Genomic DNA, 19,474 nt, shown 5'->3' on the forward strand with positions numbered 1-19,474 from the left:
ATGAAAACTAGTTCCCCGGGTTGTCAGCAAAAGCACTAAACTAAATTATTCAGTTGACAAGTATAAGGTGACCCGAGCCTTTGTACACGAGTTCTGTATTCTTCACTTGGTCATGCTATTTGTATAGATATTTGCATTTAATGGCTCAGTATCACAGTTCGATCGTTCTTCTTGTCTTGAATATCAAGCAAACAGTTGAGCGAAAGAGTTGAAACTCGATCCATCTTACAAGTCTTTCAATGTTCGCTTTCTTCTGAATTTTAAAGCATGAACGTTCATAATAGTCACTGCTGTATTTCATACAATTTTGCAGTAGTTGAGTCCGCTATCGATATTATAACGTATTAGAGCATTTAGTCGACTAATTACAACGTTCGACGGTAAACTGTTAACAATTTCCCTCCCGAAGGTACGGGGGACAACAATATTCGCTGTTCTTCGTCGGTTATATTCATAGAAATGACTGCTTGCCTCGTCGGCGACCATTACCCAAGTCCAATGCCCTTTAATTGATCTCAATTAATCCGTGAGGACGAATAATTCCGATATTCGGCGGGGCTTAACTTTAATCTCAATTTGTACCCGGTCCCCGGGTGGCGGTGTTGTTTACTCGTGTAAATCTATCCCTGATAATACGATGCTGCGTAACAACGCTGCGAACGCACGCGCAATGGTAACCTTTATCAACGCAACGCAACTGTGCCGTGTTCGGTTCGGAGTGTGTTCAGGACTTAGGTCGACGTGGCAGTCGTTGCCGCAGCACCTCGCGCCTCCCCTTGTTAACCCTCTTCACGACACTTAGGTCTAACCGTAAAACAAGATACACGACGTATCTGTGTATTCGTACGTATATATCTGCATGCTCTTATCCGCCGAACCTACTTTCGTATGCTCTACACTCGCCGGTAAGTGTTCTAAATTATCCGAGCACCTGCACGACACACCGGGTGCGCAAGGCGAGATAAAATACGAGCGCGGGCGACCGATGAATTTTCCCCCGCCTCCGATACGATGCGGGGCACGAAAAAATTCCCGGAAAACCGCACAAAGGGAAGCCCCCAGAATGGGCAACGGTAATTGCTACGCCGAGATACGTACATTTACCTCGAAGTTGCTCACAACATTGATTCCAGTTTTTTTCCAATTTTTTATCCCGTAATCGATTCGCTGTAAAAAGTTCTCCATTTTCTTATTTACCTTTTGTACATCATCCGTTTTGAGAAAAACATGACTGACAACTTGTTAATAATTAATAGTGTTTTAATTAGCTGAGCGGGTAATCGACAACGGAACTAATTACTTCGATAATGGAGGGATAAGCTAGCTTGTTCTATCGTGATAAAATAAGTTTTCCAATTTTCTCGCGTAAAGTAGTAAAATAGTAGTATGACGTCCACGTCAGGTGCACAAGTTGATAGGACTGATGTCACGTATCGGATATTACGAGATCGAATTGCACGCGGCAGTTGTGTAAAATAGAAAAGTAATAGCAAGCTGTAATTAACGTGTATTTATCTAGGAACATAATTTTGTTATATCCTTCGTTTCAGGATTATTTTACGATTTCTCGTATACAACTATTACGACGAACCAAAACGAGTAACCGATAAATAATGTTCGCGGACACCGGTAATATTCTGCTAAATGTACATGTATACGCGTTATGGCATCGGACAAATAACATAGCGCATCTAGCAGATTATGTGGAACGGGAGATAGTAAATCGCGCGGTGACATTTTACTCGGTGACGCGGAAACGAAACGAGCGCGAATCGAATGGAAAAAAAAAAGAAGGAGCGAAAAACGAATGAGAAGTAATGATGGATTGAAATTTTGCAATTTTCTCTCCGGTTCCGGAAACCCTACACATGTCGCGGTCGTCTCTTAGGACGCTAACTTTTCCAACGATGTAACTTTGTCTCCGGTTTATTTTACGCTTGGCTTTGCATCAAGGAACTCCGCGCTCCTCTCATTCAACTTGATAAAAAGTTTCTCTATCAGATGTACACTCTCATATAAGTTTACCTTAAGGTGGAACTAATCAGTGTACACTTCTCGCGAAGATCCACCGTGACGCTTAAATGTTGATAAAACGTATAAATGGTAAACAATTTTGTTAGAGACGAATGAAAGTTCGATTATACGTAAACTAATTTTGAAGAAGTCTTCTTTTTTTTATTAATGAAATCACGGAATTTATGAATAGGAAAATTCACCATCGTTTGTTGTTGCCGTGTTTATGTTCCATATTTTTTATCTCATTCTCTAATTAAGAATACTCGTTAGTCATTTTTCGAATTAAAATTTTTTCGCAAGTTTCCATATAATTAAGAGTAACAATTTCGAGAAATGTTTTAAAAACTCGCATTTCGTTATGCGAATGTCTGTCTGGCGTCTTTCAAAATAATGACGAATTTTATTTCCGCGAATAATTTTTACGAATCGTATCCGTGAGAAAAATATATCCGTTTATGTAAATACTTGGAGTATCGTAACTCTAACAAACTACGAAATTATCGCGAGCATTAATTGCTTATTATTTTTGGCCGTGCCGGTTTTATTATACAACAGAAACCGGTATAAAAAATCATTTCCACGGAGATTACTTGCGTTGTAAAGAAATTAATCAAAACTTCGTGCGACGTAACACGTAGAGAAGCATTAAATGTGTATGTATATTTGCATACGTATATTTGTACGGACGCACTGCACATAGCTGAGCCAACATTAATTCTAATAAATATACTCGTTATTTTATGATACGAACAAGCTTTCGGCCCGGTGTTTCGCGCTAACGCATGTTCGCGTACGTCCGCGTTCGTAATATTTTATACGCGCTTATAGACGGCTGCGCGCTCCTCTCGAATACAATCAAAAAGAACGATGGTCAACGCGGATTGTGTCATTAAAAATTCGCGACGAATTGTCAGGCAACTATAACTCTCCTATCGTTCACCAGATGCATCGTTGTCGAATTCGAAATGTCAACATTACGATTGCACCGGTGGTGGACAGAGAGACTTTTGATCTCTGCGATTCACGTCACCCCCCGTCGGCATAGAACGGTTATTGGACATTTTTATATCTAGCTCGCTATGCTTACGGCGTAGCCGGACCGCAAAAAATTTCACTGTCCAATTTCGAGTGAAATATTGATACTCGTAAAAATTATAATCGTTCTTGAAACGTGATCGTTTTTTTAAAACATTTGATATCAGTTCGAAATTAACGTGACTTATTATTTCCTAGATTGGTTAATATAATTTTATCAAATTCTGTACGATGTTTAAGCATTTAATTACTAAACCATTCTTTGACGTTTCATTAATAATCTACTTTGAAAAAACGCGTTGTAATAATTAATCGCGTAATATATAACAGCCTAGTAAACAAGTTTAAGCAGGAAACATAGAGTATGTACGTTGCTGTAATTTATTCCTGACCTGACATCGCGCTTACGATCCGTTGATACGGGAAACGTCCGGTACCGGTGTTTGAAGCCCGGGATATAAGTATACCGCTTGATACCGGGCAAGACCTAGCAGCGTCAACATGCTGCACAATGAGGTTTGATCGTAATAACCTGGACTATAAACCGTGCCCACCTGCGGCAATGCGTCGGATGCAGGATAATCCACTCGAAACGAAACGACCACACCGTGATAAAGTGGGTACTAAAGCGGCGGCGGCGGCTAAAAAAGCGGTACAAGGAGCCTATTACAGACACTTGTCCGGCAAACGCTTCCAGGTTAAAATTCACCGCTGCACTCGTCGCCCCCGCATTTTTTTTTTCCCCTCCGTCCTTCGCCCGGCGTCCGACCCGTCCGTCGAAACAAGCTTTTAAAGAGTTTGATGACGGGATTTATTTATCCGACCGACCGAATCCCGCTGGGCCGAGGTTCGATATTTATTTTTATCCTGCGCACAGCACGAGACGGGATGAGTGCTGTTACCTGAAATAACCTGTGTCCTTGCGGCCGAATGAAAGAGCAGTTTCCGGTTAAAGTGAAAATTGAACGATGTCAGAGGCGAACGGTATCGCGTTACCGGAAGCATCGGCGGATAATAGTTTTTCGTGGAAATGATGTATTGAGAGGGGAAATCTAGTATTGGACTAAAGGGTTGATACGGCGAGACCTCGTTCGGCTAGTAATACAACAAATAATCGTGTTTATAACGATACCAATTCTAACTCTGTACATGAGCACGCGACTCGTAGAGCATTATAAGGGATCAAGTGCCATTTATCCGAGCGTATTATCTGCCCTGCTCGTAATTGTCAGAGCTATTTGCGTAGAAATTGTACGGGTCACCGGTGAATCGTCCGGGGTCAGAGATCTAAGCTGGGCTTGTGCACGACACAGTCTGATTTCGCGGGCGGTTATCGATTTTCGACGATGAGGTCGACAAACGCGTGAGAGATCACCGGGCTGGGACTGGCTGCTGTCGGAAACGTATAAGATCCATCCCGCGTTCTTTTCAAGGATTGACGTTGAAAGAGTTGCGATTTACGCCGAAGCTTTTTCTTGCCGGCGAAGAGGAACGAGGCAGGATGAGGGAAGCCGGGTGACCCCTTGGAAGCCGTGGAAATCTAATAGACCGCAAGCGAGGATGAGATATTGGCTTCGGGATCGGGCTCGATCGATGCTCCGTAACAGTAGTTACACGAGGGCTCGCGTCCGAGTCGAACTTTTCGTATCCATGCCCGCGTTTTCCTCTCTTTTCCCCGGGTCTTATTCCGCTCTTCGCTTGTATCCATCACGACGATTAAATTAGTAAGCTCGGATCTCCGAGTTGAGTTTTCCACGATTGATCGATTAACGCGCGCCGACCGTGTAACGTTTGAATGTTTCTCACGACGGAATGCTCGAGCGAAACAGGATGAAAAAAAGTGGGACTTCGCCGGCTCGATTCCTTTCCGTAGCGAAAAGAGGCCTCGCGGATTTGTTCGTTTTTCCATTAAGTGAAAAGGATGTCGGTGACTAATGACGTTAGGCCCCCCCTTCCCGGCTTCTAACCTTCATTTATGCGCCAACTTCCGCCGATCGACGTTTTTCTTATTTTCTCGTTCGTAACGATATTTTCCCGGGACATATTTTAAATTTAATTCAGCGGACCGTATGAAAAACCGGATTTTATACGATTCGACTTAAATTAAAAGTACTTGTTAGAGTGGAAACGCCAATGTTTCTCACGCGGAATCACGGAGTAGGCAAATTTTCCGCGAAGTCATTGGGTAAATTCACGCGAGTATCGGCCGCCTATAAGTCAAGCGACTCGTTGGCGAATAACGAAGACAAACGAGCCTTTCAATTTGCCGGGAAACGCGAAAAAGCATGCGAGCTTGCGCGTCGCGCTCGATATGCGCTACACGTTTTTATATGTGCGTTCCGTTTCGACGCGGTGTGTGTCCGGCTGTGCCTGCGTCGACCGCCGACCAGCCATTGTGCCGGTGACGCTTTGCGATTAAAAGCGTTGCGCGCTAAAACGAAACGATCACAAAAATACGGGCACGCGACGACGCTTCCAACTTGGACGCGAAACCGCGGCGAAACGAACAACCGACAGAAACCATCGGTGAAATTTCGCTGAAACTCTGCTCTGTGTCCGAGCGGTAAATTTCGACACGTAGACTACGACCCGGTCTCTCCTTCTCGCAAACACATCTCTTTCATTGCACTCCTCCTGACTCTTGGATTATTCCGAGTGACGTTACACCCGAGACGTCGCCCCTTTTAAATATTGCCGCGTGCCTGACTATTTGATAGCAGACCGCCTAGTCTACGTGTACCCGCGACACGACGTGACTCGACGAGGAAAAGTATTACGGTCGATGCCAGTGGACAATCAGAAGAGGTCCTCTATTAATCATTCAACTAAGCTGAGACTCGCTTTAAAGAGATTCCCATCCGGCTGCTCGTGACTCTGGCTACCGGGAATTTTCTGCGGGAATCTACCATATAATTTATACATCCGTATGCAGTACACTGCAAGGAATTCATAAAACCCATCTTCTGCACTGCATTCAAATTATAAGATTAATAAATTCGAACACCCCTCGCAAATTGAATAGAACCGAATTCTTTCCCTTACGTCGGTTTTACCAGCAAGACGATCTATCCATAAATATTAAACGGGCCACGGTCTATTATACTTGCATGGAGTGTATTGAACGTCGTCGAATATTCTACGAAACGAGGAAATATTGCTGTATCGAATCTCCATTCTCGCGTTCGTGCCGGTTAATTAGACCATGTATCATCGTCTTCGGGCACGCGGAATTATTAATCTTTATTTGGAACCCCATGAACAGTTATCAGGATACCCCCTGCGCTGATAAAGCGCAGAGACGTCCACATGGTGTTGTAGCCATTAGTCTACGCCAACTTCCTAGGTACTTAATCTGGATATTAGACTGAGCGTCAAGTACGTGACGCGAAGTTTCTCCTATTTTACGGAGCAAGTAATACCGAGCAAGAACGTTCTCGTATCCCGAAATTCAGGACGGAATACTTGGACGCGATTCGGCGAAGGGTCTCCCATTTTTTGCGGGTAAGCTACGCTCTATATTTGAAAGACACTGGCTTTCAAAGACCGCCTCTAATGACATGCATCTTTTGAGACATTTTTTCCTCGACGAAAAATGTTTTATAAAAGCTGGTTAAAATTTTGCACGAATTACTGATACTGCATAATGTATTATCTCGGAATGAAAACTGTTTCGCGTAGAGTTTTCAGTTCTTCGTATTAAAGCTGTCTCTTGTAACCTCGTTTCATTTCGTTAATTAATCAGTGACGTAGGAGGAGTCAGAGAGCGTTTTTTCAAGTGCGAAAGTAGGTGGAAGTCGTTGAATAGCGGGTCCGGTGAATAGACTGTTTTCTTTTTCATAAAAAGGAAGTAATGTCCGCGATCACAAATTTTCGCGAGTTTTATGCTTCTATGCTTATCAGTAAATAATGGTAGACTGAAAAAACCTTGTAGTTGAACAGGAACGTTAGTTAAAATCTAATTGAGTCGCGTACGACTGTGACCGAGTTTCTTGCTATCAAATCTGCAATGAAATTTTGTACATTTTACGTGATTACAATTTTAAACGAGGTACGCGCTTTGGAACGAATTCGGATATCCAATAATGTTTGAACGTTTGTTATCTTATTTGATTTGAAACCCCCAGGAAATACAATCCCATCTCGGACATAATTGATTGTCGAGTAAATATATACAACAGTTTAGAATAGTCTACACAATATTCGTATTAAACATTGAATCGCAATATACATAGATCAAACAGACGTATTTATCTCATGCAAGCATGATTTATGTCCTCTTTATTATTTGATTCAGATTTTGTAACAGGAAAACGAATAAGCGTTACATTACGTAGATATTAAATTGAATGTTGGAACATCCGGAAAGAGAAGATCGAGCGTACAATCGTTTGCGGCATAATTCAAGAACCGCAACGGGTTTAAAACAATCTCATGAACGAGCACCGTGGAGCCGGAGTAACGACGATTACAGTTTTTTCAACAGAGAGACGCGGTGGCGAGATGCAAAGTTTTCGGAAGAAGCTTTAGTCGGTCGGTAACCGCACCGCGTTCGTACCAGTACATTTGTTAGGGGCATTTGTATCCAGGAATTACTGCCGCGTAATGTCCGTCCGGCGAAAGTTGCGCGCACGGTTGTTGGTCGCTAACGCTCGTCGTTTTTGTGAGTACACGCCGCGGACACAGCGGGCCCGACCAAAAATAAAAGCTATCGCCCCCGTGGCAATTATCATTAGTCGCACCCGCGCGCCCGATAGCGAGGCAGCGTTCGCTGCGCTCGTTTCCGGCTTAGCGGAAGCAGAAATTCGGGTTCCGAAAGGATACGACCGGTAGTCGGTTTCTTTACCGTTGAACGGAGCCCGATGGCGACCGATAAGAAGTTCCGCGGCCGCCGAGAAAGTTGATCGTGCCTGGGAAATTATGTCCCGCGCTGCGCTCGCCTCAATTAAGGGAGACGAAGTTACGCGCGCGACCCGGAGATCTACCGAGTAGCGAGTTAATAATGGGGCATCTATGAAAGCGTCGCGACGACCGTGATTTATCGCGAGCCGAGGCTTTAAAGGCGAGCGCGGGCTTTAAACGCGACCGGAGGATCCGCGGTCTCCCGAGATTTTATGCGCTCTTCCCTGTGGTTATGGTGCGGCTGCCAGTTTCGGGGGAAGCCAAGCGAGAGGAACCGGTTCGAGGCTCGGACAAGTTTGCAGACTCTCGGTCCCGCGACGATTTGCATGCGCGTGATTTAAGGGAACGCAATGATCCGGCCTCCGCGGTTCAGGGATAAAGACTTTAGCGGAATTAGGAAAGTTGGACACGCGTGCACGGTTAGTACAGACGGGATGTTTATGCGAGTCAGAGGTAGCACTTCAGTGGATTTACTCTTCACGTTAGAGTGCCAGATCAGAGTTCCCAAATCTTAATTAGGTACATGACGCGCTACATTTATATCAATGCATAAAAATCGTTGGATTTGAATATAATCTGTTTGCGGGGCACGCGATCTTCCCGCGCGTGGTAAGCACCGTCAGGGTTAATCGCGGCGTCGTGTTCGGCTTCGGTCGCTTGGCTTAAAACATTGCTAGTCGATGCACAACACGGGTGTCGTTGAACTTGCCGATTTTGCCAACATCGCGACGTAATCTCTTGACAGGAAAACCCGCCGAAAAGAAAAGCAGCAGCAGCACACGTGCAGGCAGGCACACGCGTCGCCTCGCGCCTCCCCGCACGACGATTTCGCGCGACCGAACTTTGAAGGATGATAGGTCGCTCGAACTCGACAATTTCGCGGAAGTTGCGACAGTTTGTCTATGTCTCCTCGCCTTCTATAGTATCGAGGAAAGTTAGCAGCACGAATAAGCTGTTCCATGCCAGTTCACGCGCAATCTCCTCCTCCCCTCCGCCACCCTCGCTCACCTCCTCGACCTCTCGCCTTATTTTCTTTACCAGCACGGAAAAACATAGCGGCGCATTAACCAGCCTGCAGTTATTCCAAGAAGTTTAAGATCTTGAAGCTGCCTCTCGCAAACTACACCCCCTCACACCCTCGCTTGTCTTTGCCCCTCACCCGTTTGTGTTCTCGTAACTTTTTTACTTCCGATATTTACTATTTTTTAGCTCCCCTCCCCCCCTCGATGCTGTATTAAGATCGGAGTATAACTCNGTTCGTACCAGTACATTTGTTAGGGGCATTTGTATCCAGGAATTACTGCCGCGTAATGTCCGTCCGGCGAAAGTTGCGCGCACGGTTGTTGGTCGCTAACGCTCGTCGTTTTTGTGAGTACACGCCGCGGACACAGCGGGCCCGACCAAAAATAAAAGCTATCGCCCCCGTGGCAATTATCATTAGTCGCACCCGCGCGCCCGATAGCGAGGCAGCGTTCGCTGCGCTCGTTTCCGGCTTAGCGGAAGCAGAAATTCGGGTTCCGAAAGGATACGACCGGTAGTCGGTTTCTTTACCGTTGAACGGAGCCCGATGGCGACCGATAAGAAGTTCCGCGGCCGCCGAGAAAGTTGATCGTGCCTGGGAAATTATGTCCCGCGCTGCGCTCGCCTCAATTAAGGGAGACGAAGTTACGCGCGCGACCCGGAGATCTACCGAGTAGCGAGTTAATAATGGGGCATCTATGAAAGCGTCGCGACGACCGTGATTTATCGCGAGCCGAGGCTTTAAAGGCGAGCGCGGGCTTTAAACGCGACCGGAGGATCCGCGGTCTCCCGAGATTTTATGCGCTCTTCCCTGTGGTTATGGTGCGGCTGCCAGTTTCGGGGGAAGCCAAGCGAGAGGAACCGGTTCGAGGCTCGGACAAGTTTGCAGACTCTCGGTCCCGCGACGATTTGCATGCGCGTGATTTAAGGGAACGCAATGATCCGGCCTCCGCGGTTCAGGGATAAAGACTTTAGCGGAATTAGGAAAGTTGGACACGCGTGCACGGTTAGTACAGACGGGATGTTTATGCGAGTCAGAGGTAGCACTTCAGTGGATTTACTCTTCACGTTAGAGTGCCAGATCAGAGTTCCCAAATCTTAATTAGGTACATGACGCGCTACATTTATATCAATGCATAAAAATCGTTGGATTTGAATATAATCTGTTTGCGGGGCACGCGATCTTCCCGCGCGTGGTAAGCACCGTCAGGGTTAATCGCGGCGTCGTGTTCGGCTTCGGTCGCTTGGCTTAAAACATTGCTAGTCGATGCACAACACGGGTGTCGTTGAACTTGCCGATTTTGCCAACATCGCGACGTAATCTCTTGACAGGAAAACCCGCCGAAAAGAAAAGCAGCAGCAGCACACGTGCAGGCAGGCACACGCGTCGCCTCGCGCCTCCCCGCACGACGATTTCGCGCGACCGAACTTTGAAGGATGATAGGTCGCTCGAACTCGACAATTTCGCGGAAGTTGCGACAGTTTGTCTATGTCTCCTCGCCTTCTATAGTATCGAGGAAAGTTAGCAGCACGAATAAGCTGTTCCATGCCAGTTCACGCGCAATCTCCTCCTCCCCTCCGCCACCCTCGCTCACCTCCTCGACCTCTCGCCTTATTTTCTTTACCAGCACGGAAAAACATAGCGGCGCATTAACCAGCCTGCAGTTATTCCAAGAAGTTTAAGATCTTGAAGCTGCCTCTCGCAAACTACACCCCCTCACACCCTCGCTTGTCTTTGCCCCTCACCCGTTTGTGTTCTCGTAACTTTTTTACTTCCGATATTTACTATTTTTTAGCTCCCCTCCCCCCCTCGATGCTGTATTAAGATCGGAGTATAACTCCGGGAGACGTAAAGTCGGCTGTTCCTAACTACTTTTCTTCGGTCGTTTCTTTAAGGAAACGGGGGCGAGGTAACGGTTCGAACGCACCGTGGAAGAGGATTGAAGGACGCGGAGTTTTTTGTTCGGCCGGGAAAAGGAATGATTAGCTGCTCGGATACGTGCTCGATACCGATCGACCGCATCCGGCGCATCGTCGGAATAGATTCGAATTTTGTCTGGGCATGGGGGGCGAGGCGAGACGAGGCGGGGGGGGGAGGAGCCGGTTCAGTTTGTACGGTCGGGGCGAGGGGCGAGGGCGCGGTAGTCGTGATTGCTTCGGCCGGAAGTACTTTCCGGGGGTAACGTAGAATGGATAACAGTCCCAATAAAATCTAATTTAACCTGGGAGAGTACAAACTAGGAGATGATACATTTTGTGGTCGACTGGCTCGAAGTTGCCGACCGACAGAGAGAAAATAGGAGAGCTTTTCTATGTACAAATATACCATACTTTTGTCCCGTCCATTTCCATCCATACTGTACACTGCGTGTAGGTGTGTGGGGACGCTCACGCAGGAAAAGTTCGTGTGGATAATTGTGACCGTAGAAACATACACGGAGGCAGGTATTCAGGGTGGGCAGGGGCAGACGACGATTGCACACCCCGCGGGGGCGATAGCCGCCTCGGATACGATTGTAATTGGCAAGTCCATATCCTCAACACGTAATATCCTTCCCATCCGTTTCCTGATCCGGCTTTCATTAATTTCTATTTCCGCCGGTTTACGTCCTTCCCGTGGACTCCAGACTTCTGGCAATCGCTTTAACGACGTTCCGCCGTTCCAAATTCGTAAATATGTTTACGATTCCGTAGACTTTCTCCTCGTTTCCGCTGTTCCGAACTCATATACCTCCGACGGATTTTTGCGAGGGTTGCTATTTGGCAAATTTTTTCGGTCAGTTTCATTCACCTTGAGAAAAACAAACTGACGATAAAACGATTGTCGAGTATATTTATGAAATGTTAATAGACTCGTTAATTGATTTTGAAAGCTCTTAGTTATCCCGTGTAAATTCTTCACCGACGCGAATCCAGATAAGAATGCATGCTCGTGTGAAATTATCTGTCGGATTAATTAATATTGTAAAAAGCAATGATTTGCATCGAGCCTCGTTATCATTACGCGTACAGTTAATTAGGGGAACCTATAATCCGTCGCGTGCCACTCTCATTACGGGTCGTTAATATAATTACTCGTTGTCAAGCCAGAATACAAAAACGAGGAAAAATTGTTTTAAATCTTGCGTTTGTAAAATAGTAAAATGTACTTAGTGATGAATACCATCATTTGATTTTTCTTTTAATTGTGTCTTAACTCATTTAGAATTCATTTATTCTATAAAAAAGTGTAAGTGGCGTGAAATCGATTCGATTCTTTCGTGGCGAGTTCTTCAGTTTTGTTTCGAGTAACCACGTAACGGAAGAGTTGAGTAATGCTTGAATGTTGAGAACTATTCTCCAAGTGGGTTGATTAAAATGAAGATGAATAGTCGGGTGGCGTGTCAGGTAGACTACGGGCACTGTTCGACGAGGAGACAGTTTTCAATACGAAATCTTAACTTCACTTAATTCTAATTGAATTTCAAGAATTAGCCTTGTTAAACGCGGTACAACTGAAATATTTAAGTGGAACCATGGAATACGTGTGCATCGTACGTCCTAATTAAATAGCCAAAGGTGATGTTTGAACGAGAATGATGAACATTCTCATCTGTAAGATAATCATAGCCATTAATGAATTTCTCCAGCCATCAATTCGTTTCTCGTCAGGGCGAATCGTATCGCATTGGACGTTCCAAGTGAAATATTTACCGGAACTCGTACATTCCTGCCTTCCTGTAAGGGTGTCGTCCCCTTTGTCGCAATGTATCACTTCGACCGATTCCACGCGCCCGCCCCCGGTCGATCTCGCAGCTGATTTATCGTCGAGCGGGACGTAATCAAATCTGTTTAAAATCGTGTAGAACGAAACGATCGATGAACGTATGCATAATGGATAGGTAACAAATCGATCAACACGATAGTCGGGCCGCGGACGCCCCCGCGCGGCCTCACCGTACTTTATTATTATTCCAAGCATCGGCGTCCGAAATAATTCATATCCGGACGAGGAGGAGAGTAGCCCGTGCGCGATAGAATCGATAAAATCGCCTCCAGCCTCCCCGGTTGTGTGTTTCTGCACACAACGAAAAGGAAGCTCGAATTGCCGACGGCGCTGCCCCGGGCGTCTAACTAATTTCTATGCTTCCGTTTACTAATTTGTCGTGGCCAGGTAATTCGTCGTGCGCCACCGGTGCCGGTACGTACACGGACGCGTGCGCGCGTGTACGCGCTGGCCTACGGTCTCATTTTCATTGAAGTTTACACGAGGAATTGCCCGGACCGGACCTCCCCGGTGTCATAAGGGTTTCATGACTCAGGGGAGAAACGCTGTACATAACTCGCGTAAACCGTCGTGGATTGCGAATCGGGCTTGCCTAACCGTCCTGCATAACGCGCTTTCACTGCCCGCAAGAGCTCACCTTTTGACCCAGCTGCGGCCGGAAACGGAGACGGAAGTACCGGAAAAGGGTGTCTGAGCTGACGAAACAAACACGTACCGGTGCAAGATCGCCTTCCCGGCGATTGTTACGACATCCTACCTCATATTTGCATTCGAGTATTTGCTATTCCATTCGTGCTACAGACGATTCTCGGATAAGAAAAATCTCTCTTTGCGCTATACTATTTGTTATTCCAATAACTGTAATCTATAGCATTTATTTAATTTTCCTACTTATCAAGTGGAATAGCAATCTTCCAGTTCAAATGAAATTAACCGATCATCTAATTACTATTAACATGAATTGATTGCATTGCCATTAATAATTCAAATTACCCTCAGCCATGATCAGTTTCCAATATGAATTATATAAACACTTTCCCGAGATCGCCTCACAATATTTGAAATATTGGAGCACACGGTGCTCATGCAATTTTCCCCGGATATTCCGTATCATTGAACATTAAGTCACGAACATCTGATTCGCCGGTACTTCTGCAGAACTTTCGCCTCGTACGCGTCATAAACGCAAGCCAAGGAGCGACAGGATATAGAACGTGCGCACACGGTCACGCTTCCCACTTTCCCGTGGAAAATTCCATTTTGTAACTCCGCATACTTTCCGGCCTTCTTAACTGTACCACCGCGCTCTTCGCTCTCTAATCTCCGATATTTCGGTTGCAGTTTTCTGGGTCAACCGTCCAACTTTTACCGCTTCTCTTAAATTAGCTTCGAGTATCCTACTACAAAGCCGAAAACGGAGCGCCCGTCCATGATCCGCGGCAAACGTTATAATCCCGACGCAATTTCCCAAGAAACCGCTGGGGCGAAAGAGCGTTACGAGACGAGGCGGGAAGCTTCACACACACACACACACACACGCGCGCGCGCGCTCTTACTGAGAAGCTCTCTCTCTCCTTGACCGCGTATAGCTCCTTGACCGCGAGATATCAGTCGGCTAGATGTTTACCCCTGATATGCACTTAGTCGCCCACGATTAAACAGAGTCGAATTAACGATAATGGATATCGCTGGGGCGAAACTCCAGGCCGATAAAATTATAAAGTTTCCCGCGCGGCGAGACTGCTGGAGCGAGTGCACGCGCGAGTACTGCAGCGTGACGCAGAACCGGGTGGAAAGGGCGCGAGTCGGATAAGAGGAAAAGTTTGGCGGGCGTGAAAAGGCCTGGGAGTCGGTCTTCGCGGTAGACTTATAAATTTTCCGTGCGGCTCGCGGAGGCGACCACCACGGCATCTCGGTGCTCGAACCTGGCTCGTACACGGTCCCGCCCGGGCGGTTGCAACGTGGACGGGGTGAGGGCACGATGAGTACATCGAGAATCCCGTGTGATGTATGTATTCACCCGGTGGTTGGAAATGCACTGTGGAGAAAAAGGATAAGATGGAAGTATTGCGTGGTTACAGCGGGAGGGTAAGTTTCGGATACGTTAAGTGCCGCGAGAGGAAACCTGACTAAAGTCTGGGTCGGGGTTGTGATGGGTGCGAGTGTGTGGGTGGGATTATGGGTCACAGCGACGCGACGCGACGCGTCGCTCGACTGAGAATTATGACTCCTCATTTAGTGTGCCAAAGCCTCCTGCTTCTCTTCGTTTTCTCTTCGCCGTCGCTTTTAAACTACAAGTTTCTGTAACCCATCGGCACTGTCTTCGTGCACGTAGATCGTATGCCTAGCTTTCTGCTCGACGGTCGGTCTCTTGCGCTTACGAATTGATTATTTCTCCGTTCCGTCGTGACAGGATTTTATTGTCCGGAACACCCGGGCGTACAGCGTCCTAGCATCTATATCCGAGAATTCGACGCTTTATAGCTGTACCGAACGGGGAAGGTTTTGTTTTTCCGTTCGGATAACGGGATATATATACGCTGGAGATAGGTTCGAATTATAGGACACGTGCAGAGAGCCGGGTGGGCACGATCGCAAATTTCAAAGTATCGTCGGAACGATGAAAAACTTGTGCGGTTCACGAAGTGGGTTAAGTGTTACGTCGATAGGCGAGAACGCAAAGGCGAAAAATTCCACCGAGAATGATTATTTATTCATATTACAAGTTTTTTTATTTATCGCATCGTTTGTTTCAAATTTCCTCACAGTTTGCTATTACAGAAATAATCAATTGAAACTACGAAGACCTGCATTCAATTTATTTTGAAATGTTCGATGTTGAAAACGTCGTTTTTAATTTTCCAATGAATAACGGTTGTAGCAGATGTCCATATTTTAAACTATCATCGACATGATCTATGAAGCGCTCGCAATGAACGCGCGGCATTTCACAGACTAACAAAAAACATGTACAGTTATTATTACCACTGCATGAAACTATTCTGACGTATATATATATATTTACTCAATTCTAGATTGTGGAAGCCAATCGTACACAAATTGCGTCAGGACACGGTGTATCGATTATCCGCAATAAATATAGTATCTACCGAAACAATTTTAACTCGGTTGAGAATTTTTTGAAATATTTACAAATTTTGTTTCAAGAAGAAATCTGGAATTACTCAAATTTTACAGTGAAGGCATATCTATATTTTATAACATATTTATATTTCACAATAAATCCTAAGCCGGGAAAAATATATTCTGCAACATACCTGCGATTCCTGTTTAATCGTAGTTATATTCATTTAATTCTTTTACGAAGAAAAAAGTATTTGCATTCACGTGTACAAAATAAAATCATTATTGCTCGATTGAAACGAATTTCGAGTGTTAAAACAAAATTGTTGAATTTATGATTGAAAAGTATTTATCGATCGCTCAGTCATTTTGCACGTTAATCGAGCTACGAACGTCACCGGCATTATTCAATCTAAACATTCTTAGTGGATCCCGTGGTAAGTCTGTTGAATGTACACCGTGGGACCTTCGGGTGGCCATCGATTGCGCCGTAATTCGCATGCAGCATGCACTCGGGGCATCGCAAAAATCCGCACATAATTTCGTTCCACGTCGTAGAAGGTTACCCAGTAATCCGGGCTGGCTTACAGGCAGCACGTTTCCGTACAAGTCGCGCGATACAGTCACTTTAGGGAGCACACTCGGGCCGGAGCAAATATTTTGCGGGCCGTGTACATAAGACAGAGCGGTGGGGCGGATGAGCGAATGAATGTTTAAAATGATCTACGAAATGATCCATAGGAGCGGGAACGCGGAAAGTGCACGCGCGAGCAACGAAATAAAATATGAAGTGGAAGCGGGTGCGGTGGGCCAGCTTCATGGCTGAGCGTATACGGGTAAGAGGGTGGGTCGAATCACAGAAGAGCATATGCGAAACGGATTAAGTTTTAAGACGGGGTAAAGCGTTCGACGAGAAAAAACGAAACGGGAGACGCGGTAAAACGTTGGGAAAGCAACCGACCCCCTGGAAGAAAGTAATCGGGCAGATAAGTCTTTCACAGTCTGTTAGAGCGACGGAGAATATTTATAGAGAGACTGATACGCAATGAGCATTTGTTCTCTTGTCTTTTTTTTTTTTTCTTTTAAGGAATGTCAATGAACAGTTTTAGTATAATCGCGGAACATATGTTGAAGCAGAAATGTCAGTGGCAATAAAAGTAAATGTAGAAAAGAAAGAGTATGGGAATTATGTGTAGTGGAGATTATGATTCGCCATTCGTCTGCGAAACGTCTTCCTGACTTTTTACCGGTTTATGACACCTCCGCGTTTTTATTGGTGTGATTTTCTTCCAAGTACCTCGAACCGTTTGCTCGCGTGAGCGCAAGACGAAAGCGTGAGGCACGATAGAGTGCCTTTTTTTGTAACACTTTATAAGACCGAGAAACGTATATTTTTTTTCATGCAGTCAATACGGTATGAAGATAATGCGTTCTATTAGAGTCTCGGTATAATGGTACATTTAATTGAAGCATTTTTGTCTCTCTTTCAAGCACGCATTGCTCGTGAATCGCTGGTAGCATAGATACTCTATGATATACATAGAGCATGTTCTCCTCTGTTCTGTGAAAATGGCAAAAATTGCGATTCGTTTCGTAGCACGGCGGTTCGTATTTCTTGTTTTATTGAAGATTTTATGAGCTGCAGGCAAATATAGGTAGTATTTTTCAGTTGGATGTGCGTAACTAAAGAGCGGTGAATATTTTTAAGTTTTATGAAAAAGCCACGAGCTAAATTTCATATGTTTCCTAAAGCTGATAATATGTTCACTTATTTTCATCAAAATTTAATCGTACAAACATTTTACGAACGAGCAGATTTTCTTTATTAGAAAAAAGTGACCTAATATCCCTGTTGCGCGGCTGCACAGCAAAGTAAACGTGGCAGAGAACGCAAAAATGAAGTTCTACCGGAACTGGCTGGAGAATTTTCTAACTCCGCGCATGTAACTCTTAATGCACGTACTACGCATGGCAACAAACAAGCATTCTCTCTTTGTACAACGTCCAACAGCTGTTGTTCGTGCATTAAGAAAATTATGTTTGCGAAAAGCAGCGTTTTTTTGACGCACCGATATCCTTCCTCGCGGAAAAGTGTATCGCAGTATAAACGTAAATCCTGAGGACACGCGAGCGAAACCGGTATTTAGAACGTCAACATTGGGTAGATTAATTCCCGTCTCTCGACTGCTTGGCTGTCCCGACGACTCGCAATCTTTGTCCTAGTTCTAATTCGGGCAAATGCAAGACGCACTCTGTTTTTTTTTTCATCACGGGGTCTGGTTCGTCTCGAGCGCTGGAAGTGGACTGTATACATAGTACGCGAGCCATCGTCGCGCTTGATATACGGAAACACTACTATTTAGAAACACGCCGCGCTGCGCATCGCTTTTAGTTCTTATGCTATGGAGAAAGGAATCCCTTCGGTATGAGTATAGTGAATTTTTAAAAAGCCAAGGTGCTAAGACGCTGATTTTATTCACACCTAGAATTACTAAATAATTAGACTACGGAATTATTATGCATTCATCGAAAAGTAAATATGCAAAAATTTTTATTTACATAAATTTCGATGTAGATTTTTAAGTTGACGTTGCAAATATTCTGCATGAAAACTCGTAATTTAATAATGAGAAAAAATTGTATTATTGACTAATTCGATTGATAGGGACATAAATTGACACATTGTTTCTTGACAATATATTAGTTTATTCAAATCAGTATAATAAAGATGAAAGCTAAGTTAGGTTGTGATAATATAATATACGCAGCTGCTGTTCGCAACAGCGTGAGGTACGATGGACTTTATGAAGTCTAAAGAGACTTGATGAATACTTAAACATAAAGTATTGTTGACGCAAAACTCTAATTTCCGAGAGTGTAACTCCTATAGCAGGTAACTACTTATTTGTGTCGTATGTTAAACTATGTACATTTATCTGGAGCACAGCATAGCTACTATAATTTCTCAGTTACCTAACAAGCTCTGGTCCATCTATTTCTATCAAGAATTTTCTTTATAATTCATCCTGTCACTTGTCAGAAACCAAGGTTTCCTTGAGAGAGGTCAGAACTTTCCAGGGGTCGCGTTTTATTCTAGATCAATGAAAATCATACGTTCTTAATCGAGAATTTTTATAATACACGAATACATATGCTAGGTCGTCCTCTATTTAATTTTATTATCTTTCCTTACAAGGAGAGTTCATAATCACTTGTAATTAAACCTTCATACAAAGAACCGCGTGTTTCTAATTACAAGAATGACGTTCTCCGAGTACTCCTATAAGTGTAAAATATCTAGTGTCCTTGCAATTCCTTGCACCTGATCACGCCGGCTAATTCAACGGGAGCGTTCATAATTTCTGGCCCGAGCAAGGGAACGAGGATGCACGCAGGTGTTGCCTGGGTTGGATAATAATGTCTCAATAGATTACAATATTATACCACCGAACCCGGCATGAATAAGAAGAAAATTTCGCGATCGATCCGATGGTAGTTGACGAAATCGTACCGCGAGCCAGGCTCGTGAACGCAAAATGCAGGAACAAGGTCACGTGTCCACTTGTAGCATACTACAAATCGTAAAACAGATATTCTTGTCTTTCATTACAGAATGTTCGATGTGTATTTCTTATTTAACGGATTTTATAATCC

At 44.8% G+C, this 19,474-nt stretch overlaps 1 protein-coding gene across 3 annotated transcripts in view; it reads left to right on the forward strand.

The window, feature by feature from the left end:
• Sol1 (CUB domain-containing protein Sol1) overlaps nt 1-19,474 on the forward strand; it is a 326,068-nt gene that overhangs the window by 154,248 nt on the left and 152,346 nt on the right. The gene's annotated exons all lie outside the window — the stretch shown is intronic.

The sequence above is a fragment of the Ceratina calcarata genome, unplaced genomic scaffold, assembly GCF_001652005.2.
Source record: "Ceratina calcarata isolate Rehan_Ccalc_2016 unplaced genomic scaffold, ASM165200v1 scaffold291.2, whole genome shotgun sequence".
Lineage (NCBI taxonomy): Eukaryota > Metazoa > Arthropoda > Insecta > Hymenoptera > Apidae > Ceratina > Ceratina calcarata.